Source organism: Dasypus novemcinctus, chromosome 25, assembly GCF_030445035.2.
Source record: "Dasypus novemcinctus isolate mDasNov1 chromosome 25, mDasNov1.1.hap2, whole genome shotgun sequence".
Classification (NCBI taxonomy): domain Eukaryota; kingdom Metazoa; phylum Chordata; class Mammalia; order Cingulata; family Dasypodidae; genus Dasypus; species Dasypus novemcinctus.
Window position 1 is genome coordinate 39,770,534 of NC_080697.1, and position 27,385 is coordinate 39,797,918.

Below are 27,385 nucleotides of genomic sequence, written 5' to 3' on the forward strand. Positions count from 1 at the left end.
AGAGTTGTGCTGTCATCACTTTAGTCAATTTTAGAACGTTTTCATTCCCCCCATTGTTACCCCTTGAATTGAATATCTTCTTGCAATTGCTGCAAAACATTACAATATTACTGTTAACATCATCCATAACTTACATGAATTGTAATTTTCTGTGTCATCATTCGCAGCACTTTGTAAGAGAAGAGCATACTAATATTTATACTATTAACCATAATCTTTATTCACCACCAAAATCACCATGTTATATATTCCCTAGGTTATACTCTAGCTTTCTTTCAGTGGACATTTATGTCCACAGACAACTCCTTTCAGACACAATCACGTCAATAAATCAGCAGTGGAAGTAAACTCTAGAGTACAGGTTACTAGGAAATAGAATTTGGATAGAAAATGGGAGCTGATTTTTAATGTATGAAGCATTATTAATTAGGTTAATTGTAAAAGTGTGGAAATGAATAGAGTCGAGGGTAACACATTATACTCAGTATAACACTGCAAACTCTTTCTTTATTATTTCTAATATTACTCTTTTACGCTTTGTTTTAATTAATTTCTTAAAAGCGCTTTTAAAGAATAGGCCCTGCAGAGGCCAGCGCGCCCCCTGGTGGCAGAGAGGCAGGTGTTGTTTGTTTGCGGAAGGGGGAAGCCACGCCCTCCTTCCCGTGGTCTTTCAGACTCAGCAAAAGCTTTGAGAGACCGGTGTATGCAAAATTTGTCTGTGCCTAGGGGAGGAGCAGGAAGTCTTCTTGGACTCAGGATCCTGCACTGGTAGAAAGCCGAGTATGCCACTGCTGAGGAACGGCAAGGAAACTCCTGCCTAAAACTTCCTCAGATTTGAGCTCAACACCAAATAACAAGCAAAATCAGTCGACTGCTGGTGGAAGGCAAAGAACACGGCCTTGGCGAAACATGCGGCTGGAGACGAAGGATAGAGCAGCAATACTGAGAAAAAAAATAAGGAAAGCACTGATTCCACTTCAGTGCCACCTTACCTTCCAGTGCTTCCAGTGCTAGTTTTCCTCTTAACTTGTTGACTTTTTTTAACAGGTATTTTTTTTTCTTTTCTTCACCTTCTCCTTAAATGTGGAAGTTCCCCGAATGGCCCTTAATCCCATCTTTCCTGGCTATATGTACTGACAAACCTGAGTCAAATTTGCTGATTAAGGCTGATAAATAAAATCCAGTAGTTTCAACATGGAGGTCCCCACGCTAAATCCCACATGAGTAAAACCCTAAACCTAAGCTAGTTTCTATTTCTGTAAATGCCCAGCTAGCCCAGAAAACCAAATGTAAATACAGCTGATTCGTTGTCGCAAACTGATTTCATTCCAAGGAACCACCTGCTCTCCACTTTGTAAGAACCCCCGCGGCCCCCTCCCCCGCCAGGTAAGATGGACACTTACTGTCAGCCAATCAGAACTTTCCCCACTTGCTTCCACCTGGCCCTGTGCAGCTTCCCCTTCACACCCCTTCCGTGGAGCTCCATTCTGCGTTCTCGGTGGAATGCTGCCTGATTCACGAATCCCTCAAAGAAGCTGTGAGAGCCTAAGTTTCCTGGTAAGTTTTTCTTTTATCTGTTTTGGTGATGAGAATGGTATCTGCAGGTGATTGCCCACAGCTCTGGAGATAAGAAGAAAGATGAGGGACGACACCCCTAAGCCTTTGGAGTTCTCAGCCCTCCTTGCTGTCTCCAAAGGTAGTGGGTTAGAGCCTCTCGAATTGGAGCTCCCAAATGAGGCCAAATGGGATGGCCTGTTTTAATTGGTGCTCAGAGTCTACTAAGAAATTTCAAGGTAGTAAAATGGCTTATATAAACTGATGAGTTTTGTATGTCAACATTTTCTGAGTTTCTGTGTTTTTATGTCTGACTTGTGGCTAATACTGCTCTTACCGTAGCCGAATCCCCCAGTGAGTGGAAGTTCCAGACAGGTGTCTTGAACTGACACAGGCAGTGTAGAAGGTAGAAAAGGAGGCTCATTGCACAGGAGCGAGAGGACTTGAAAACACTGACCATGGGAGCCGCTGGGAATTAGATTATAAATCCTCACTGATTCCCATACCCTGTGTTTCCAAGAGAGACAGACTGTTAGAGAACTGGAGGAAGAAATGAAATGAAGCAAGTGGCAGGTCTAAGAATAGAACTGAAACCAAATGGAAACTAAAGGTAACTAAACCAAAGTCTCAAATAAAAGGCAGTTGAAACTGATACAGATTGTGGGGTACAGATATAGGAAGAGATTACCTGGGAGCTACAGTGTCTCAGCTATCAGACAGCAGACTCCTCCCCTGCTCAGTGCATTTAGGTCAAGTGGGCTTTCTTTTATACTGGGCCAACCCCAATGAACTAGGGGCTTGGCTGATGTCTGGGTTTTGCTGTGTCGCCCGGGATTTCAAATTTCAACAGGTATCAAGAAGAAACTTAGGAAAGAGTTCAAAGATGAAATAGGGCATGGGTTTTTGTTTGTTTGTTTTGTTTTTGTTTTGTTTGGGGCTTTGAGGGATCCCTAAGGTTTTCTTTACATGATTTTATCAGCTCCATGCATTCTCATGGGTTTAGTGATCTAAGTAGCTGATTTTCTTCGACTGGTGTTCATACACAGGTTGTTCTATTCATATCTCTTTGTTTATTGCATTTCTGTCTTCTTTTCCTTGAAATATCTTAAGGATATATTATTAGGGACATATACAATTTAGATTATTATTCCAATAGTTTGAACAATGCACTATTAGAAAGTATGGTTCATGATAATTATTTGTCATAAATTATAGCTTGTCTGATATTATATTTTGTACACCAGCTTTTCCTAAGTTAAGATTTTCTCAATGCTTTTTTTTCTTTACTTATAAGTATCTTTTGTTAAAATCGCTTAGTCATATTTTAAAAATTAGGTCAGATTCTCTTATAATGACCATATTTAATCCATTTATATTTAGTGGAAAGACTTGAATTTACATCTGCAAACTTGTTTTGTATTATCCCTCACATCTCTTCTGCATTCCTTTTATTTTCTCTCTTGCCTTCTTGGATTTAGTGTTTTTTATCATTCTTTTCACTTCGTTCTTTGAATTTGGGAGCTATGTCTTCTATTGCTATTATTTTAGCAGTTAACCTAGGTCTAAAAAATTGTGTACTTAATTTATCAGAGTCTAAAATTGGTAGATATATTTACCCTCCATCCAGAAACAGAAAGACCCTATTTTAGCTCTTTTTATCCCTCTCCTGATTATATGTAATTGTTTTTTGTATTTATATAATATTTTTAACCTGATAGGATGTTGTTACTATTGTAGGTCAAAATTTGTTTACTCTTTACTCATTATCAATCATTTTCTTTACTCATTATTCCTTATAGCATCTCAGGACTTTGATCTGGAATGTCTGTACTTCTGCCTGAAATACAATCAATGCAACCATTAGAATTCCTTTTAAGGAAGATCTCCTGGTGGTAAATTCTCTCTCTCTCTCTCTCTCTCTTTCACTCTGTGTCTCTCTCTTTCTGTCCAGAAATATTTTTTCCTATTTGTCCTCACTTTTGAATAAAAACATAAAATTATACTCTTTCTTTGCACATAGATGATATCCCTCTGTCTTATGGCTTCCATTATTGATATTAAAAATTTGTCAATGTGCTAGGTTTTTTAAAAAGACATATGTCCTTGATGCCTGGATACTTTCAAGATTTTCCTTTTGTCTTTTGTATTCTGTATTTTAATAAGGATTCCTAAGTTGAGTCACATTATGGTGGAAAGAAGTTATTGTGTGTGACTTATGTGTTTGGGCCAGCCTTGAAATCTGTCTTCCATTGCTCACATCTCATATACTAATAAACCTAAACTCAGGTTCACTTGGTTTGGCCAATCACCATAGGCAATATACTGAATCTTTCTCTGAGTTCTCATCTTCTCTTAGATTTTGGTGTTGCAAATCCTTACTAAATTTGTTTGGGTTTTTAAAATTTTAATCATCATTTTCTACATTATTTTCAGTGGTAGGCTGTTAGGAAAACTAATATATCTTATAATCTAATAGAAAACTGTGATGATTACTTATACAAAATTTTCTAAGGTCTACACTTTATTTTTCATCATAAAGTAAGTCAGGTTTACTCACCACAATGTCCCAAGCAGTCCATTCTTTCTCTGTTGCTTTATGGCATTGCTATTTCATTTTTTCAAGTTCCCTTATACATATGGATTTATTTCTATACTAAAAATTGTGTTCCATCATTTTATTAATTAATTCTTGATCAGGATCAGATGTTTAAAAACCTTACCATGGCTCTATACTTTGTTATAGAAGATATAGAGTGAGTCTCTAATTTTGCTCTTCTTTTTGAAAGTCAAATTGTAATATTCATAGTTCAATGTATTACCCTTTAAATTTTAAAAGGGTTTGTGCAGTTTTAAAAATTCCCACTTATGTTATTTTGATTTTTGAGATATATTTTAAATACAATAAATAGCTCCTTTTTACGATGTACATTATTATGTATTTTCACAAACATGCACCGCTGCATGTCCCCACTACAATTAAGATATAGAGTATTTCCATTTAACACAGAAAGTTTTCTCATGCTTTTTTGTAATCAATTCCCTCCCTCCACACTTAGCATCTTCTGGAATTTTATAAAAAATGCATAATAATTTAGGAAAAAATTATCTTTACTATATATGAAATCATTGTCTAATTAATTAAAAATATATTCATTTTCTTTAGTAGTGCTTTAACACTTATTACCATACAAGTTAATTATATTTATATACTTTTGTTAGGTTAAAATTTAAAAAAAATTTTTGGTACTTTATGGATTTCTTGCTCTTTTGAATCATGTTTTTTAAAACAGTCTCATTTTCATGTATTTTTAAGGATATTTTCTGATTTTTATAAGTCAATTTTGTATTCAGCATCCTGAATCCTCTTATTTTAGATTTTCTTTTCCAAATTTTGTACTTCTTAGCTTTCCTTATTTTAGGCAGACATATAGGTAATATACTGAATTTATTCCCATTAATTGTGATTTTGTCAATATGCTTTTGGTATATATAGTTAACTAGTTTAATGACAGAATCTCTTATTCATGGTTTCCTGTGATATTTTAAGAAAAAATTTGAATTTCATGAAATGTTTTTTTCTTTATCATTGAGGTAATTGTATGTATTTTGCTCCATTAATGTGGTAAATTTCAGTGATTTTCCTGATGATAAAGATTTCTTGCTTTACTAAAATAAGACCTACTTAATAAAAGCATATTTTTTAATTGGCCATTTGTTTTTGTTATTTAATACGTATTTAAAATGTTTGCATCTATTATAATAAAAAATTATTCCTAAAGTTTATTTTCATGCACATTCATTATTCATTTTTCTAATCAAACTTGTATTAACATAACAGGATGAGTTGGAGAGCTTTTTCCAGAACAGCTTGAATAAAAATATGTTTGATCTGTTCTTGGAAAGTTTGATAAAACTAATCTGTAACACATTCTTAGGGCTTTTGTTTGATAGTTGGTGAGGGGTTGCATATGTAATTGTGTAGGGAGGTCTTGGAATACTGTTTCAATTCCAGTGACAGTGACTGGTCCATTCAGGACATTGAGGGAATTGTTTCTTGAGTCAATCTTAACAGTTTGCATTTCCTGGAAATTCAACCATTTCACCTAGGCCATCAGATTTATTCATGTATAGTTTTATTATTATTTTCCGTAATCTCTATTATGAGCCTAATTATTTATCTTTTTTTTTCCTATTCTGTGCTTTACTTATATTTTGTTTTTTTCTTTCAGTGTATTAATTATTCAAAAACAAATTTGCACTTGTTAAACTTCTCTATTGCTTTGTTTTTAACATTGTTTTCTATTTGCTATCTAGCCTTATATTTATTATGCCCTACTTTCCCATTCCCATAAGTAGGTTCATTTGCTCTTCTTACAACTACGTGTTTTGAAAGCCTGTCCCATTCATATTTCTGATAAATGTATTTAAAGGTATAAAATTATTTTTAGGTTCTGCTATAGCCTTGTCTCCCAAATTTTGATGCACAGTGTTTATATATTTGTTCACTTATAATTCTTTCTCTGTTGCCCTAATGTTATCTTCTTTAACTCAAGTTACTTAATATTATGTAATCTCCAAATACATGAGATTTCATTTTGCATTAATTTTTCTATTTTTCACTCATTTTATTGCATTCCATAAAGTATATATGGAGTTGGTTCTTGACAATTTATTTGGTTTGTGGGAGTGTGTGCATGTGTGTGGTATAGTGCCTAGTCAGTTTTCATAAATGTTTCATATGTTACCAAAAAAAGTAATGTATAGTCTCAATGTTGTGTAAATTTTATTTACATAGCAACATATTAAAATTATTATTCATATCTTATGTTTTTGCTTAGCTTTGATTTCCCTGTTGTACCTGACTCCAGTTCTATCTACTCTATGCCTCCATGTATAGCCTGCTTCTTTCTCAGTTTGGAATACCCTTATACACGTGCTTTTTCTGTGTTTTGCACATCTACTCATTTTGTGGGGAATTAACTCAAGAATTTTTTTCTTCTATATAAGGCTAGTTTTCTATTCTCAACTCTGCTCCCAAATAGACTTAATCTAACTCCCTTCATTTGAGTCCTTCTGTTTGTACATTTATATGCCATGATACTAAGGCATTTAAACTTGTTTTTTCTTGTATGGAACACTTCTCAACAAATATCTTCAGAATCGCCCTCTGCTCAAATACCACCTTTGGAGCAAGCCCTTTTTCACCATTCATAAAACATTAATTTTCTTCCCATATACACTCTTTCATTTCTACCCTCCTTTATTTTTTTCTTGATTTATAATCCCCATATACTTCATGGTCTCATTCTGCCCCTGTAGTCATCTCGGAGAATGGTAAGTGAATTGAAGTGAACTTAACTGTAGTATATTTGAAATCTCTCTTACTTTAGGTTGAAATCTAAATGAGAACAAATGCTTCATTGTGTCCCAAACAAAATGACCAATGGCAACACTTTCTTTCTAGTGTATCTATAATCAATTTATCAATTTATGTTATTTTTAATGCTTATGCACTTGTTATCATTCCACCTACAGAAATTTATTTCATGTACTTTTCCATAAATGCAGCATATACATTTACTTTTCTATAAACTCCATATAAATATTATTTTAACATTGCAAAACATTATCCCATAGCACAGAAACATCAAAATATACATATTCATTTCCACGGGGTTAGGTTCATAAGCTGTTTTCAATATGCTATTAATAAACATGAAAAATGAAATACGCATTAACAAAGGCTTAGAAAAGATTGAGAGAACCTCATACCTCACATTTTTTCCTTAATGTCTTCTTAATAGGAAGTCAGAACTCTGAAGGAGAGCATGAACCAATGCATGGTCAAATTTTAAATACTGTGAAAAGTTTGTTTTTGCATGTGTGTGATGGTTTGTGTGTTTTTTGTTAGCTCCTGCCCCTCAAAGAAATGACCATCATATTACTAGCTGGATGGCTAGTGGATGGCTTAAGGATGGCTAAGGATTAAATCGCAGAGTTCACACTTTAAAGTATTAAAATGTACACTGTACAACAAAAAATACAAGACAAACAAAGAAACAGCAAATGTGATCCATCCAAAGGCTCATGATAAAATTCCAGAAAACATCAAAGAAGAAGACCAGATATACTGGACAAAGACTTTAAAAATGTGATCCTCAATATGCTCAGTGAGATTTAAAAAAAAAAAAAAAGGGAGGGGGGGAAAGCTAAAGGATATCAGGAACACAATGAAGAACAATATGAGAATCTCAATAAAAGATAGAAAATTTAAAAGGAACCAAAGAGAAAAACTGTAAGCAAAGATTTCCCAGAGCATTTCAACAGTGCATTAAAGCTGGCAGAAGAAAGGGTTAGTGAGCTCAAAGACAAGACAATTTTAATTACTTAGGTTGATCAGCACAAAGAAGCAATAGGTTTAAAAAGTAAACAGAGCCTAAGAGACCTGAAGGATACCATCACATGAACCAAATCTGCATTATGGGAGTCCCAGAAGAAAGAGAGAAGGGCAGAAGGAATATTAAAAAATATAATGGCAGAAAATGTCCCCAATGTAACCCAAAAAGTTATGAACATGCAGATTCAAGAAGTCTAATGAACCTGAAACAGGATATACTTGAAGATAATCATACCCAGACATATGTTAGTCAGTCTGTCAAATGATAGGGAAAAGGAGACAGTTTTGCGAGCTACAAGAGAAAAAAAATTAACTGTATACAAGAGAGTCCCAATAAAATTGTGTCAATTTCTCATTAGAAACCATGGAGTCAAAAATGCAGTGGGACAAACTATTTAAAATACTGAAAGGAAACAACTAACAACCAAGACTTTTATAACCTGAAAGAATGCTTTTTAAAAATGAGGGTAGGATTAATACAGTCCCAGATAAACAAAAGCTAAGGGAATGATTCAACACTAGACTTACCCTACAAACAATGCTAAAGGTTGTTCTTCACATTGAAAGTAAAGGATGCCAGACTTTGTTTCAGAGATACATGAAGAAATAAAAGGTAGAAATGGGTAATTGTAACTTCCAGTATTGCACTTTTTGGAATGTGTAACAGTTTGAAATTATTTTATGAATTTGAAAAAGAGAAAGGTTATGTTTGTGGACTGGTCAACTCCTGTGGGTATGAGACCTGAAAAACTGGACTACCTCAGGGAGGTGTGACTCAGGTTGAATCTCCGCTCTCTTGCTGGGTCTGATCAAAAATGGAGACTCATAGGAAAAGAGCGCTCTGCCATTTTTGATCCTGCAATGAGAGCAAAAGGAGAAGCTCAAAGAGCTAAGGCCCAGGGAGAGAAAAGCCAAATGCCTGATTGATTGCAGCTGAATTTGAGATGAAAGCAGAGCAGCTGAGCCTGAGAGAGCAGGCCTGGTAAGAGGCCTATGCCTGGCTGCCCACAGCTGAGCTCTGGGAGGTGGTACAGCATGAAGGGGAAGGCAGAGACCGCCTGCCATCTTAAGTCAACCCATTTCTGGTAGTTCGCATCAGCAGTCTTTTGTCAAACTAAAGGAGTATATAAGCTCATTTTTTACTTTTTATAGGTTCTAAAATGCAAATGTATAAAAATTAAAGGTAACTCTATGGTTTTGGACATACAATGTTTAAAGTCATATTTTGCAAAAATTACAACCAAAAAGATGCAATAGAGGGATTTAAAACTGTAAGTATAAGCTATTAGGATTAAGTTTATATCAAATTAAATATGATTGTTGTAGATTTAGGATTTTAAATTTTAGCCCCATGGTGTAACCATAAAAAAATATGAGAAATATAGAAAGAAAGATATCAGAAGGGACACAGTGGTACAATGCAAAAAAAATCAAATAAATATGATAGCAGGCATTAACAGAAGAACTTGGGGACAAAAAAGGCTATCAGGCTTACAAATAGCAAATAATAAAGTGACAAAAGAAAGTCCTGCATTATGAGTAGTTACTTTAAATGTTGATGGAATTAAATTCTCCAATCAAATGGCAGAGATTGGCAGATTGGCTAAAAAAGGAATAACAAAAAGTTGTTTCATTTGTATGTATATAGGTGATGTTTTTGTATTGTTAGTTTATGTACATAAAAGGAAGAATTAAGAGAGATTTTGTTATTATTACACTGTCTCCTGCACTCTCTAAAATAATGATTCCTTGGGAAATAAATACTCCAAATTTCCTCATAAAGGTCAATATATTCACATTTTTAGGAATTTCTTCTTACTTTAGGGTTTTCTGTGTGAATCTTAATTTTTAACATCTTTTGATATCACAGAACCAGATGAATAAAGTTACTTTACAACATAATCAATGAGACTATATAGTTATTTTTTAAAAAAATAGATATGCATGATTAGTACAGCCTTATTTCTACAAAAGGATTTTGCTTTGTAGATGAACAAATTTCTGGAACTTGACCTGTGTGGAGAGAGTACAAGCTTCTTGGAGATATATTCTGCGCTTACAGAGATCACAGCTAAGTAGGCATTAGCTAATTAACATGTTTTATTATCAAGGCCATGATATATCACAAACAAGCATAATTAGTTCAGGTTAGCTGTTGCTTTCCCAGTAGTTCTTGAGAAGCATCTGTTTTTATCCCTTTACATTAGCTAAGTACAGTTGTAGAAGACATGACTCTGAATCATCACTAACTAAGTGTCCCAAGGCAAACTGGGCTGACAATCAATAGGAAATAAATAATAAGCGTTCTGGAAGCCATAAAATGGCTACATTTCTGTAAATTATGCCAGGATAAAAGGAATGGTGTATATTAGCTCAATTTTGGATAATGCACAGCCAAAGCTTGTTATGAAAAGGTGAATATGAATTAATCCTCACTTGATTTATATGTTTAATGGTGGTTTTTGCTTCATAGGATAATTTATGGGACGTTTTAAGAATATCTTTTATTGGATAAAAAAATAAATGTAAAGCAGTAAGTAGAAGTTCTAGAGTTACACATGAAAGAATTTTTAATCTGTAAATGTGGTTTTAAAAAGAGTTTAAAAAGAACTTCAATTAGAATTCATGAAGTAAATACCCTATCTGAACAGTCTGCATATAATAATATGATTTTAGATCCTATGGCTATTACCCCTTGTCCTCTTTAAAAAAGAAAGCCAGCATTTAAAAGTCTGAAAGAATTTGAAACATTCTCTCCAGTGTTGCAACATATATTGCCATGAGATTTTGAAACTAGTTTACATACTTTTACTAAAGAATATACGTGCTTGGAAAGGAAGGGATGTTCCTTCTTCTTGCCATTAACCGTCTGTTTTAGTGCTGTCAGCCAGTTCACTATGTTTCTTTGCTGTTGTAAACATAAAGGTCATTTTGTGCCAAAATGAAGATTGTTGTCTACAGAGCAGTATTAAAACAGAGTATAGGGAGCAGATATAGCTTAGTGGTTGAGCTCCTGTCACCCACATGCTGGGTCCCAGGTTCAATCCCCAGTACCTCCTGAAAACAACCAACCAACCAACAAAACAGAGTGTATGTGCCCTGGGGCTGTTGAACCTTGTAAGAAATAAGCCCTTCAGTTAATGCTGTTTTTCTATATGTAAATGTGGACTCCTGTTTAAGATGCATTGCTCCACTGTCAGTTAAATGGGCAGTAACTAATGTTTCCTCTCTCACACCAATATGTGCAGAATGTTGCCTTCCCAAAGCCCACAGGAAAAGAACAATGGGGAGGAATGTGCCCCTTGGGTCCTCCAAGAAACAGTTGCCAAGAGGTTATTAGAAGTGAAAAGAGAAATTATCGGGGATCTTGACCATGCAAATTAAAGGGGAGAGGGAGCAGGATGAGGCAGGAGAAGCCTTCAGTCCATGCTGCAGGCCTTGAGCTCTGGGAAAGGAGAGCATGAAGGAAAGCAGGTCCGTGAGAAAGCCTCAGACTGCATTGCCACTCTGAGGAAGTCTTAGCCAGCACACTAGCAGCCTGTAAGTGAGTCCGTCCTATTGTACAGAAAGTTCTAGCTTCTTGTACTCCTGTCTTGCTGAGCCTTGGGCCTGGAGCTGCCTGGGAAGAACATGGCCTCAGCTCAAGTGCCATGGTGGATACCAAATGTGCTGCAGATGAAGGCCATCACCTAACTCCCCTTCTGGCAACGGATGCACAGTTTGTTTCTTGAGGGAGCTGTGACATGGGATACTCCATGGCTGCCACAAGAGATAGCGAAGTGAATCATTTTTTAGATTCTGAAATCTTTACTTCAGAGAAAATATCAGGACTCTGCTGGGAAAGATAGTCCATCCAGTGGCATGACTGTACTGAATGTATTTTCTGAAACCAAAATTAAAATAAATAGTCTGACCATGTTTTTCTTTCTTTTTTTTTTTCTGGTTTAGGAAATTATATAGCCCTTATTTTAGACAGGTGGCCTAGAAATATTTCCTCTGCTGGGATAACTTTCCCACATCCAACTATTTGTAGCACTCTTAAGAATTCTGGACATATTGACAGGGCAGATCTTGTGTACAACATACTAACCTTCTTAATATAATGAAACAAGGAATCAGTTAACACTTGACAAATCTGAAATGAATGTATGGTATATGAAAATGTAAAGATCCTTCATGCCAGTAGAATCCCCCAAATTTTGATGGCCTTTACTTCTTTTTTTTCTCTCTCTCTTTATTTTTTTTTAAATGTTACAGTTGAAAAATATAAGAGGTCCCATTATACCCCCCATCCCCCTCACCCCACTCCTCCCACATCAACAACCTCTTTCATCATGGCACATTCACTGCATTTGGTGAATACATTTTGGAGCACTGCTGTACCACATGGATAATGAGGGCTTTCACTTACAGATTTCCCACTGGTTTTGATATTTGGGACAATAACAAACATCTAAAATTCTGGTCATATATAAAGTACTTGTGCATGTTAGTAAGATATCGTCACCCTGCTCTAAACCCAAGCTTCTCATCTTTCCTTTGTGACATTGGACTGGGTCTTAGCAAACCATGTTTCTGTTTGCTGGCTGATTCTTTCTATTTAGTTTTGCAAAAAGAAGGTACTAGAGTGAGACGGGCTGAAACAGGTAAGGAATTGTTTCTGCTTTTCGTTTCCTGCCTACTTCGTATTCCTGTGAGCATCAAACTAGAAGTATTTCCTCATCCCCACCGCAGCTTCTGTAGGTGCAGCTCAATAGAGTTTGCAGTTACTCAACCCTTAGAGAGCCAGGCCATTCTCTTCTTTTAGATGTCTGAGTGTCAGCTCCACTAGGCTCTGCCTTCAGGCTTCTAAATCCCTTCACCTATTCTAGTTCTTGGGTAGTAGCTCCTTCCTGTAGTTACTACCTTCACATTTCTTTAGTGTTCTTTCAGTTACTTTGTTAACAGTCCTTTATAAACTCACTTTACATATTTTGCACCTTATGCTCTCTATTAAAATAACTGGTATGATTTCTTTCTTCTGAGTGGACACTGACTAATACAGTGCTTTATACACAGTGTATAATTTAATTTTCACAACCCTTGTGATATTATCCCCATTTTTTTGTTTGTTAGAGAAGTTGTGGGTTTACAGAACACTCAAGCATAAAATACAAGATTCCCCTACACCACCCCATTATTAAAACCTTGCATTAGTGTGCAACATTTGTTTGCTTCAAAGAAAGCACATTTTGGGAAACGGACTTGGCCCAGTGGTTAGGGTGTCCGTCTACCACATGGGAGGTCCGCGGTTCAAACCCCGGGCCTCCTTGACCCGTGTGGAGTTGGCCCATGCGTAGTGCTGATGTGCGCAAGGAGTGCCGTGCCATGCAGCGGTGTCCCCGTGTAGGGGAGCCCCACGCACAAGGAGTGCGCCCGTAAGGAGAGCCGCCCAGCATGAAAGAAAGTGCAGCCTGCCCAGGAATGGTGCCGCACACACTTCCCATGCCACTGACGACAACAGAAGCGGACAAAAAACAAGATGCAGCAAACAGACACAGAGAACAGACACTGGGGGAGGGGGGAGGAATTAAATAAATAAAAATAAATCTTAAAAAAAAAGAAAGCACATTTTTATAATTGTGTTTATTAACGATAACCAGTGTTTGGCTTAGGCTTCACTGTTGGTGTGGCACTGTTCCACTGAAATTTTTTTTAAAATTTTTATTATGTTACCATATATACAACCTACCATTTTCCCTTTTAATCATATTCAGCTAGATATTTTGGTGCTGTTAATTATGTTCTACCATCACCACTGTATTAGTTAGCCAAAGGGGTTCTGATGCAAAGTACCAGAAATCTGTTGGCTTTTAGCTTTTATAAAGGGTATTTATAAAAGGTACTTCCTCACCCAAAGTCTTGGGTGAGTTAACAGTTTAACATCATCATGTTGAAGCAAGATGGTGGGCAATGTCGGAGAGGCGACAGCCTTCCTCTTTCTCTTAAGGCTTCGTTGTCCCAATCCCTTCAGATCTCAGCTGTAGGCTGGAGGGCTCATTTCTTTATGGGCTCAGCTGCTGTTTTCTCTTCAAAAGGTCAGCTGTAAGCTATCAGGCAAATGACTCATCTCTCTTCCCAGGGTCACAGGATCCTCTTCCATGTCTATGGATCTCGCTTCCTCTTTTCTAGCAGTTTTGCTTCTATATATCTCCTTGATTGAATGTCCATTTAAATAGCCCATAAAGGGGGCAGGGCCTCAAACTGAGTTGCCCTAATGATGTGGTTGAGTCAAAGCCCTCTTCTTAACATAATTTAATCAAAGTCCTCTCAGTTGAATCTAATACAATCAAAGGGTATCACATCCAGAGGAACAGACCAGTTTATAAAAATATTCAAATATATTTTTTAGAATTTATAAATAATATCAAACTGCTACAACTACCATCCATCCCCTGGTTTACAGATGAAGGATTAGATTCACAGTAGTGAAATCAGTTGCTTAGATCTTCATAACTAGGGAGTACAAGAGCAGTATTCAAAACCAACTGAAGGGTCTAGAGACTGTTCTTTTTTTAAAATTTTTTTAAATTTTATTTTATTTATTTCTCTCCCCCTCCCCCCACCAAGTTGTCTGTTCTCTGTGTCCATTTGCTGCAAGTTTGAGATTGTGTTCTTAATCGCCGTGATGGGGCATCGGCTGGGTTTCTGGACTTTCCCTAGAGACAGTAATCTGCTTCTCCTCTAGAACTTTTTGGAATCAAAAGAGCTCTCTCATTCTGCCCTTATCACAATGTGCTAGGCTTCATATATTATTCTGAAATCTGTTACTAACATTTTCAGTATTAGCGTACAGGGTGCAGAAAAAAAATACAATTCCCCTACCTTGAATGGCATCTTTTCTTTTCTTTTCTTTTTTCTTTTCTTTTCTTTTCTTTTCTTTTCTTTTCTTTTCTTTTCTTTTCTTTTCTTTTCTTTTCTTTTCTTTTCTTTTCTTTTCTTTTCTTTTCTTTTTTTTTTTTCAGTAATGCTAAGATTTTAACTTCTCCTAATCTTTACCTTTTTAAGGAGATGAGTTATTTCCATTTAGGGGCCTTGAGAAGTCTTACACATGAATATGCAGTGGACTTCCTCTCTGTCTTCTATTGCATAACCAGGACCCAACAAGTGAGAGTAGCCAATTTGCTAATACAGTCAAACTCACAAGCATTTTATGTTTATTTTAATATCTTTACAAAGCAAAAAATTAAGTCATCTTAAAACATGTAACTCGTTATTGAAAAACATTTGATATGCAAATAGGATTAGTTGGGAAGCAAATATTAGATGACATGAAGTATTGAGTGGTGTTTAAAAGTACTGACTTTGGATACTGCTTGGCCATAATATCTACCACTCATAACTGTAATTATGAATTGAACATGTGTGAATGTATGTAATATATGTAAGATGATTATTACAGTGCCTAAAATATGGTAAGTACACATGGATCTCTTGCTAGATAATGAGAAAGTGAAGAAGGTTGGTATTACTAAGTTTCGAAGAGCCAAAAAAATGCAGAGAAGGAGATTCCTCAAAAGACTTGCAATGGTGCAGATGTAGAATGAAATAAAGGCTCTAATTTATCTGAAGCATTCCACTAGAGCTGATGAGGGCCCCCAACAATGGAAGATATGCCCCTTAACTTCCAGGAAATTGCAAATTAATTTAGGAGACAAGATGCTGACTCTCCAAATATTTGAGTAGTTGGTCACTTAATGCAGTGCCCTCCTTTTATAAATGAGAAAACTCAGACTCAGAGATTAACTTTTCTAAGAATGCTTTAGTAGTAGTGATTTAATCTAGAATGTAAACCTCCTGATTTGACCCACAGCTCTTTCCATAAATAACTATATTGTGAGGCTGTCTGTGATTAGTGTTCATGAGAAGTGATTACTGGGGGAACTCAGAAGCAGGAGACCACATTAAGGTGCTGTGGTCAGGGAATGCTACCTCGAGTGGTGAAACTTAAGTTGTAAAGCAGTGGTTTCAACCTGGCTACACAATGAGACCACGTGGGAAGCTTTTAAATAATCCCAGTTCCCAAACTACATACTCAGCATAAGTAATTTTTAATGTCTCCCAGGCAATTTCACTGTTTGTCCCAGGCTAAGGAGCTGGAAGAAGAAGAGTGATAGCCAAAATTTGGAGGAAGGTATTTCAAAGAGGGAAGACTGGTGAATGTAAGGAAGTGGAAAAGGGTACATTGTTTGAAAGTCTGTAAGTAGCAAATTGAAAATATATTTATTTATTGAATAAATAAAGACTACCTGTGTGTATATACATATGTATTTTAAAGGGGTTAAAAAGTCTTTAAATGTTTTGAGAAATCATGAAATGTGAAAGGGCTAACACGGCCTTTTAGAAGATTAAAATGGGAAAGCCACATTCAACCTCCTCCTTAAGCAGCTATCCCTTTCTCTCCACCTTCTCTACAGTGCCTACAAGTCTCTGCACCACAGAATATATATATTCCTGCAGTTTAGTTCTTTCAGTGAGTGTATTTGAATCACTACCTATAGATTATATGCCGTCATTCTACTTGCCTTTATTTTGGACGAGGAAAATTAAAATGATGGAATGAGAACTAAGAACTAAGATAAACCATGTACCATGTGTTTCACATACATTATCTCATGTAGTTTAAGGAGTTGGTCATGTACAAGGAGTCAGTAGAGTAGTATCCTCAGTCACTGAGCAACCCAAAAACTGGCTCTACTGACCTAGTTATCATGTCTCTGGTGAAGGCTTCCTAAACTCCCTAGTTCTGGCCTTCCCTCCTTGATTCTTTCAGGATATCCTAGATATCCTTGTGCATTTCTTGAGATGTATTATCATTACATGATCAGATGTCTATCTTTTCTACTAAACTTGGACCATGCCTCCTGTTTTTTTTGTATTTCTAGTACCTGGAACATAATAAATATCCCCCAAGTATTTACATTATTATTCCCATTTTATAGGTGAGGAAACATAGGCTCAGGGGAATAATTTTCCCAGTGTCACAAAATAATTAGTGGCAGAGCTGGGATTAGACCCCAAGCTATCTGACTAAAAATAAACGCTCTTAAAAACTTCCTCCACTGCTGTATGTCAGGTCTTAGGTTGATAAGGCCTCTGCTTGTCAAGCCCTTACAGTTTTCTTGAGGTCTGGCATATCAGGAAAGTAATATTCACTGAGTAAATATCTATGTATTGAGTGAATTAGATCCCTTGCCAGCCTTGCTTACTTCTCTAGAACCTATGAAGAAAGGGTCGTCTGCCTGCCTCAGAAATTTCGGCCAGAGAAGAAGAGAACTATCCATGCGTGCATTATGATATGCCCTAAGGCAGAGTTTGAAGATTTAATGAATAGGCAGAAACAAGACCAATGAAAATGAATTGCTGTGAAGCAGATTTTGCCTAATTTCAAGAATGGTTTTCTACTATTACACCCTTGCACACTGAAAATGGACTTCAGTTTGAGGCCATGGATTCTCTATAACCAGAGGCAAAAAGAAGATGGCTGGCTACATCATGAAAAGTTCTGTGCATCAGAAAACGTGAGTGCATACAGTAATCAATAGGGAAGATTTTACTCACACCTCAAGTCTGTGTCAAATCAATCAAAAGAGAATCGCAGTGGGTAGGAACTATATCAGTAGACTTTTCAAGTTTATCTGGTGATTCTAATGGGCAGCTAGGATTGAAAACCAATGAGGCAGAGGTTATGACAAGAATTGGGACTCCCCGATTCTGGTTGTTATATCATTATATTTTTAAAATATGAGCTTCTCATGTCATTCCTTGAAATATACTCATTCAGGATGCTGGGGATAGAGCAGTTAAAAAGAGATACCAGATGATTCAGATACAGCCAACCTGGCATTCTAAGCAGAGTATATCTGCACCTAAGACCTTCCCAGAGAATGCTTAGTAAGTAGATGGTTTCTCTGAACTGTCAAGATTATTTTGTACCACCTACTTCTAGAGTCTCCTCAGATTGCAGAACTCATCTGTATCGAACAGAAATTTCTGTCAGCTCCACCCAAATCTAGCCCATCTCATTGCTCTCTCACACGAGAATTGAGATTCTTCAAACCAAGTTCTTCCCAGGCCTGTGCTCTTGAGTTGTCCCACTATTTCCCAGGCTCCTAAGACCTAGATTGGCCTGGTGTCCTGCGGGTTGTCACTGTGCTGTGAGGGAGGCTCCGTTTCCTGGTTTCTACTCTCACAGTAAAGGCCCCATAACTCCTTCTGTGTTCATTTTAATTTGCCTTGTAATATCAGTCCTCACTGGGCACCTGGTAGGTCAATGCTGTGAAAGGGGATTTGAAAAAGATTAAGTTATTCCATGCCAAGCCTTTGTGAACTACAACAAAAAGCTGGGACTCATTTTTATAATTTCTTTCTCTAGGATGTGAAAGCTTAAAAGCGGGTCATTCTCTTCAACAAAACGAAGGCTTTAAGCAATGGGGAGGAAGAGTGTTTCCTTTGTGCCGGTTAGTGTCAACTATCACCCATAAAGTCACACAAATAGAAACGCATCCACTTATCACCAGCTAACTCTTGAGCATTTATACAGCTTTTCTTAGAACTTTTATTTCATCACATATAATTCCAGATGATTATAGAGCTCCATCGTGGAAACTTTGTTGGAATATGTTTCCTCCTTGATGTCATTTTTTCATGCAATTTAGTGTAACATATATGAGAGAAGTTCATGATGTTTATAAACCAGTTTATAGATAATATGTTTTCTAGACATACATAAAATAAAAAATGATGAATATATACAGAATGGAGATGATGGATTGATAATTGTTTGCTAATCACTGCATATTATGCTTTTACCTAATGTCAAAGAATTTTAAGTATGTATAAACTGAACTCATTTACATTTTTCTCTCTTTTTTCTTTCTTTCTCTCTCTAGCATCTAATACACAGAGATTCGGAATCACTAAAGGCAAACATCAAGTCATTATTTCTGGAATGCAGTGATCAAAACCAGTATCCCCCTGAGAGATACTAGTTACAGGCATGGAATTCCAAGAATAATCACATTTATTCAGACCTCTTGGATAGTTCACAGGGCCCAATTTACATGCTGATTATGTTTGTACATTTGGTTTTAGAGAAAGGTCTCTAATGGAAACTGCTGTTTTCTGACAGGATTCTGCTGTAGAAATAATGGCAAAGTTAAAAATTGATACTTTTACAAGGTAAATCACTCAGGGATAAGACTTAGTGTCATTTAAACTATATCTACAGCTGTATACTAAATTGACTTTTTGTGTTTTCTTTAAATTGGCTTCTGGGGATTAATCTGATGATTGGTTGCTCTGTAATGTGATACAATAGTCCAATTAGGATCAGTCTATTTTAAGATTAAGATAAATACTAGGTTTTCCCTTTTCTTAAATGTATTATTTTTATTCTTGGAAATTTGACACATGTTGAACCTGTTTCCATACTTGAGGGCTTGGCACTATCCTTTCATTGAATGGAGAGTGAGGAAGAGTATTGTGGGAACATGGCCGAGTACAAAGGTCGAGGAATCTGTTTTTCTACCCCAACGACTATTGAACTGGCAAGAACTAACTGAATCAACTATTTTGAAACTGGGGCATAGGGGAACACTGCAACATCCAAGGAAGAACTAGAAGAAAAGGCTAGTAAACTGCAGTAAATGCCAGTGAATTCCACCCTTCCTGCAGAGGCTGCTATTACCCAGTCTCCTGGCAGGCAGCAGTGGGGTCTGCAGCCTGGGCTTCTGTTGTAACTTGCTGGTGCCAGGGTGGGCTATAAAGACCTCATCTTCCAAACTCCAGGGGTATATGGTCTGATCATTATTACTGCTTTGATCAGATCTCTGAGGACTAGCTCTGGTGGTGGACATTGGTTCAAACATCCTCAGACAAAAACAGCAGAAGAATCTTAAAGACAGTGCCTTCCTCAAAGCTATGGAAAACACTTAAAGGGCTGCAGTCACTGGGTATGTGCCAAAGCAAGAAAACATCTTTTCAAAAGTGATAGGAGACATTCCTGGTGCTCGTGCTTTCCCTCCACCACCTTCTTGAGGGGTAATGTTGTGCAGGGATCTTTCACTCCATTTTGGTTACTGGCCCTTGTTGAGAGGGAGCAGAGTGATCCCTATTTGTATACTGAGGTGCAAGTGTGCTAGTGATAACCTGCTGAGTGGAAGTCTGAGAGACTGAGCTAGGAAATGTGTCTCAGGCTGGTTTCCCACTGTTTGTCCTGAGAGCACAGAGGCAGCTTCCACACAGCTCCAGTAGTGCCTGAAAAAATTAGGGCAAAATGACCTGAGGCAAAGGACTGCCTGCATTAAGCCACACAATAGAGCACCCAGGAAGGGGTGAAGGACTCTTTTAAAGGGATTAGAAGGTGGTACTCCAGTTCCTGTAAACTGTAAATTGGGGGATTCTTAAGGTCAAAAGCAAACACAGGCCTAGAAAAGGAAGTAGGCTCAACATCCACAAAGGTTCAATTAAGATAGAGAATACCCTGTGCTTTGCAATCACCTTGGACTGACCTTCATGGTCATGTTCTGAAGGAAATCACAAGCCAAAGCAGACCCAATTTGCAAAGTATGCAGAAGGTGAATTTGCTTTGGTTTGTTTGTTTTGGTTAGCTACTGGTACTCAAGAAAAAAACCTGTCATATCACTAGCTGTATACAAAGTTAATTAACAGAAGCACCAGGAATAAATCCCAGACTTAACAGTTTAAGATGTGCAGTGTACAACAAAATATTACAAGACAAACAAAGGAAGAGGAAATAATGACCCATCCAAGGAAACAAAATAACAATCTAGAAAACTCCAATGAAGAAAACCAGGGTTTGAATATACTAGGAAAGGACTTTAAAAAAATGATCTTCACTAAACTCAAGGAGATAAAGGAAAACACATGGGAAAAAAAGTAAAGAATATGAGGAAAACAATAAATGGAAAATATGGGAAACATTTTGAGATTCTCAATAGGAAACAAAAAGAAATACTGGGATTTAATACCACAATAACTGACTGGAAAAATTCCTGAGAGAGTTTCAACAAAACCTTGATAAGATATCTCAAAGACAACACAATTGAATTGATTCATACTGAGGAGCAGAAAGATAAAAAGAATTTTAAAGAGTGAACAGAGCTTAGAGAAACCTGTGGAATACCATTAAGTATACCAATAAATGCATTATATGACCCCAGGAGGAGAAGAAAGAAAAGGCCAAAGGAGTATTCAAAGAAATAATGTTAGAAAACTTTCCAAATTTAACAAAAGACATGAACATGCACATTCAAGAAGCACAGTAAACGTCAAACAGGATAAATTCAAAATGAACTACAAGACACAAAATAATCAAACTGTCCAATGTCAAGAACAAGGACTGTGTGATGAAAGCTGCAAGATAAAAGCAACATATTGTTTACAAAGGAATCCCAATAAGAGTAAGTGTCTATTTTACATCAGAAACTGTGAAAAGAGGGTCATGACATGAAATAAATTGTAAAAGAAAACAATTGCCAACCAAAGATTTTTTTTTTTGCCTGGTGAGATTTCATTTAAAAAATGAGGGAGCACTGTTGATGTGGGGAGGGGTGGGATGTGTGGGGAGTGGGCCATATGGGAATCCCTTGTTTTTTTATGTAACATTTTATATAATCTAAGTATCTTAAAAATAAATAAAAGGGAAATGATGGGAAGAAAATGAGGGAGAGATTAATCTGTTCCCTGGTAAAAAAAGCTGAGGGAATGCATCACCACTAAGACCTGCTCTAAAGTCAAGTAAAGTCAGTCTTCAGCCTGAAAAGAAATTGAATTGAAGTGGCATGAAGAAATAAAGATCTCTAATAAAGGTAAACATATGGGTTATTATAAATGTCAGTACTGTTTAATTGTATTTTCTGGAAATAACTCCACTTCATTCCTCTTAGACATTCTGAAATTCAAAGGCATTAAAAGTAATGATAAATCTATGGTTTATACATACAATGTATAAAGATATAATTTGTAACAAGTACAACAAAAAGATGGTGGGGTAGAAGAATAGTTTGTGTATGCTATTGAAGTTAAGTTGTTATCAAATCACATATGATTGCTATAGACTTTTAAATTTTAAATTTAAATTTAACTCCATAATAATCACAGAGATAATATTTGAAAATATATTAAAAAAGAAATGAGAAGGGATTCAAAAGTGTACAATACAAAATATAATAAATTTTAACAGTCATTAATATAAGAATAAAGAGTCAAAAAGGTATAAGACTTACAAAGACAAAATAACAAAATGGCAGAAGATAGTCCTACATTATCAGTAGTTACTTTAAATGTAAATGTATTAAACTCTCCAATAAAAAGGCAGAGATTGGGATAATGGATAAAAATGTATTACCTAACTATATGTTGTCTACAAGTGACTCGCCATTAATTCAAAGACACAAGTAGACTGAAGGGAAAGGAGAGAAAAAATATACCATTCAAAGAGCACTAAACAAGAGCTGGGGTAGCTGTACTGATATCAGATAAAAAAGACTTTAAGTCAAAAACAGTTATGAAAAACAAACAAGGTCACCATATTCTGATAAAGAAGTCAGTTTAAAAAAGGCATAAAAATTATAATTATCTATTCACCTAATGACAGAGCCCCAATGCATAAGATGCAAGTGTTGACAGATTTGAAGGGAGAAATAGACAGTCCTACATTAATAGTAGGAGGTTTCAGTGCACTATTTTCAATAATTGATAGAACATCTAGACAAAAGATCAATAAAGAAATAGAAGACTAGAATAACACTGTAAACCAACTTGACCTAAAAGACATATACAGAACTTTTCATCTAACAGTCATAGAAGACACATTCTTCTCAAGTACACATGGATCATTCTTCAGAATAGCTGTTATATTAGGTCACAAAATGAGTCTTAATAAATTGTTTAAAAATTGAAATAATGCAATGTATTTTCTTTGACCATAATGGAATGAATCTGGAAATAAATAACAGAGGGATAACTGAAAAATTCACAGGTAAGTGGAACTTAAACAGCATAATCTTAACCAATAGTTCATAGAAGAAATCACAAGGAAAATTTAGAAATATCCTTAGGCAAATGAAAACAAAATCACAATACACAAAAATGTATAGAGTACAGTACAGGCAGTACTGAGAGGGAAATTAATAGCAATATATGCTCATATTAAAAAAGAAGAAAGATCTCAAATCAGAGACCTAACTTCAATACTGGAGGTTCTAGAGAAAGAAGAGTTTAATAAACCCAAATTGAGCATAAGTAATGAAATAAGAAAGATTACAGTGGAGATAAATTATATAAAGTATAAAAATACAATAGAATCAACAAAACCCAAAGTTGGTTCTTGGAAAACATCAGTAAAACTGACAAAGTTTCACTTAGACTGACAACAAAAAAAAGAAAGAGGATGCAAATAAGGAAAATAAGAATTAAATGGGGGCACATCACTACTGAACCTACAGAAGAAAAATGGTTATAAGATGATATTGTGAGCGAATGTATGTATGTTTGAATGTATTAGATAACCTATATGAAATGAATTCCTAGAAACATGCAAACTGTCTACTCTTAATAAAAAATAGAAGATATAAACAGATCAATAACCAGTAAAGAAAAGAGATTGGATCATAATAAAAAACCTCCCAATTTAAAAAAAGCCCAGAATTAAATGGCTTCATAGGGAAATTTTACCAAATATTGTAAGAATTAATCCCAATTCTGCGCCAAACTCTTTCAAAAAATTAAAGAGGAGTGACCACTCCTAACAATTCTGTGATGGCAACACCACCCTAAAAACAAAATCACATGAAAATAGCACATGAATATTTCAAACTAATCTCCCTTATGTACATGTATGCAAAAATCCTAAACAACATACTAGGAAACCAAATCCAACAGTCCATTAAAAGAATTACACACCATGAGTGAGTGAGATTTTTTCCCCAGGTATGCAAGGGTTGTTCAATATAAGAAAATAAATTAATATAATTCACTACATTAGCAGAACAAAGGGAAAAAAACACATGATCATTTCAATTGTCCAAAAATAAGCATTTGACAAATCCAGGTCCCCTTCTTGATAAAAACACTTAGAAAACTAGGAAGAGAAGGAAACTTCTTCAACATGATCAGCAGCACATGTGAAAAACCCACTGCTATCATACTCATTAGTGAAAGTCTGAAAACTTTTCCTCGAACATCAGGAACAAGATAAGGATGCCAACTATCACCACTGCAAGTCATCATTGTTTTGGTAGTTCCAGCCAAACGACTTAGGCAAGAGAAATAAATAAGAAAAAAAGGCATCCAAACTGGAAAGGAAGGCTGAAACTCTCCCTATTTGCAGATGACCTGATCCTATATACAGACAATCTTGAAAAATCAACAAAAAGGTACTTGAAATAATAAACAAATGCAGAAAATGGCAGTGTAGAAAATCAACATGCAGAGATCAGTAATGTTTCTATAGACTAGTAGTAAGCAACTGAAGGAAATAATAAAAATTCTATAAACAGCCACTAGAAGAATCAAATATCTAGGAAACAATTCTAACTAAGGATGTAAAGGACTTGTTCACAGAAAATTGCAAAACACTATTAAAAAATATAAAAAGATATAAATAAGTGGAATGACATTACACATTCATGCATTGGAATACTAAATATTTTTTAAATGTGAGTTGAACCCAAAGCTATTTACAGATTCAATACAATCCCAATCAAAATTCCCACAGCCCTTCTCAGAAATGGGAAAGTCAATCATCAAATTTATATGGAAGGATAATAGGTCTCAAATATCCAAAACCATCTTGAGAAAGAGGAATGAAGTTGGAGAACTCATAATTCCTGATCTTAAAAATTACTATAAAACCGTAGTAATCAAAAGAGCATGCTAATGGCATGAGGAAGAATATACAGACCAATGGAGTTGAATTGAGAATTCAGGAAAAAACTCTTACATTTATGGCCAACTGATTTTCAATAAGCTTGCCAATTCCATTCAATTTGAAAAGAGGGAAACGGACTTGGCCCAGTGGTTAGGGTGTCTGTCTACCACAAGGGAGGCCCGCGGTTCAAACCCCGGGCCTCCTTGACCCGTGTGGAGCTGGCCCACGCGCAGTACTGATGTGTGCAAGGAGTGCAGTGCCACGCAAGGGTGTCCCCTGCGTAGGGGAGCCCCACGCGCAAGGAGTGCGCCCTGTAAGGAGAGCCACCCAGCGCAAAAGAAAATGCAGCCTGCCCAGGAATGGCACTGCCCACACTTCCCATGCTGCTGACCACAACAGAAGCGAACAAAGAAACAAGACGCAGCAAATAGACACAGAGAACAGACAATGGGGGGAGGGGGGGAGGTAAATAAATAAATCTTAAAAAAAAAAGTTGAAAAAGAAATTAATTTAAAAAAAAATTTAAAAGAATAGTCTATTTAAAAAATGGTGCTGGGAAAACTGGACACACATATGCAAAAGAATTAAAGTAGATACCTATATCTCACCATATTAAAAAATCAACTGAAACTGGCTTGAAGACCTAAATAAAAAAAACTGTAACTGTCGAACTCATAGGGAATCATCTTCAAGATCTGTATTAGGCAATGGTTTATCAGACTTAAAACATTAGCAACAAAAGAAATAAGATAAATGGGACTTCATGGAAATTAAAAACTTTGGGCATCAAAACACATATCATGAAAGTAAAATATAACATACAGAATGTGAGAAAATATTTGGAAACCACATTTCCAATAAAGTTTTAATATTCAAAACATATAAAGAAATCCTACAACTCAACTACAAAAATTAAAACAACCCAATTTTAAAAAATGAGTAAATTATTTGAATAGACCTTTCTCTGAAAAGGATGTACAACAGCCAAGAAGCACCTGAAAAGATGCTGAATGTCATTATCCACTAGGATAATGCAAATGCAAACCACAATAAGATGTCACTTCACACTCGCTAGAATGACCTCTATTAAGAAAATGAAAAATTACAATTGTTGGAGATGATGTGGAGTAATAAGAACACTCGTTCATTGTTGGTGGGAATATAAAATGGTGTAGCTGCTGTAGAAACCATTTGGTAGTTGCTCAGAAAATTAAATATACAATTACCATATGATCAGAAATCCCACTTCTAGGTATATACACCAAAGAATTGAAAGCAGAGACTTGAACAGATATTTTTGTACTGATGTTCATAGCACCATTATTATAGTTGCTGAAAGATGGAAGCAAGTAAGGTGTCCATCAACCAATAAATGGAAAAACAAAATGTGGTAGATACGTAAAATGAGACATTATTCAGCCATAAAAAGGAATGAGGTTTTAATATATGTGACAACATGGATGAACCTTGAAGACATCATGTTGAGTGAAATAAGCCAGACAGAAAATGAGAAATAGTATTTGACCTCACTGATACGAAATAATTAGAATGAGCAAATTCAGAGTTAGAAGCAAGAGTACAGGTTACCAGAGGCTGGGATGAAGATAGGGAATGGGGATTTAATACTTAAATTGTATATAATTTCTTTTTGAGGCTACAGGAAATTTCATAATGGATGGTTGTGTTAGTGTCAGAATTTTGAATATAATTTTTAACTGTTAGCATTGAGATATATATTTGAATATGGTTAAAAGCAGAAATTTTAGTTGCTTACTAGAATAAAAATTAAAAGCATAGGACTGTATTACACAAATCAATGAACTCTAATGTAAACCATGAACTATGGTTAACAACATAATTGTAATAATATTCTTTCATTAACTTTAACAAATGTATCATGTTAATGCATGGCTTTATTAATAGAAGGGGTAAATGGAAACTTAGTATTTTCTGTAAGATATTTCTGTAAACTGAAAATTTCTTCAATGAGAAAGAATTTTAGAAAAAGATTTAAGGGGAGTGGATGTGGCTCAAGCAATTGAGCATCTACCTCCCACATAGGAGGTCCCGGGTTTGGTTCCCAGTGCCTCCTAAAGAAAACAAACAAACAACAGTGAGCAGACAATGATCAAAAACAATGAACAGACAATGAGTAGAAAATGAGTAGGTAAGGAGCAGACAACAGGCAAACCATCCCCCCCCCCAAAAAAACATCAAAAACAATGAGCAAATTAAAAGGGAGCCGAGCCATCTGGAGGGAGGGGAAGATTTAAATCCATCACTATCAAATACCATATCAGTTCTTTTTATGGATTTTTCACTTACATATCTCTAAAACATAAAACAGTGCCTAGGACATAGTAGGTGCTCAATAAATATGTTTGAGTGTTAAACAAATGTTATTAATTTCAAATTTTTTCTCCAGTCAAATTTCAATTAACGTGATTTGAATGGAATATTTTTATTTTGGACACCTTGCTGTCTCCTCAAACACAATACTT

At 35.8% G+C, this 27,385-nt stretch overlaps 1 long non-coding RNA gene across 1 annotated transcript; it reads left to right on the plus strand.

The window, feature by feature from the left end:
* The first annotated feature begins 1,456 nt into the window (after nt 1-1,456).
* Nucleotides 1,457-21,486, plus strand: LOC111759186 (uncharacterized). The gene is made up of 5 exons (XR_002793262.1): nt 1,457-1,557; nt 16,056-16,189; nt 17,208-17,511; nt 18,366-18,450; nt 18,883-21,486. It is a non-coding gene; the product is annotated as an uncharacterized lncRNA (long non-coding RNA).
* The last annotated feature ends 5,899 nt before the right edge of the window (nt 21,487-27,385 follow it).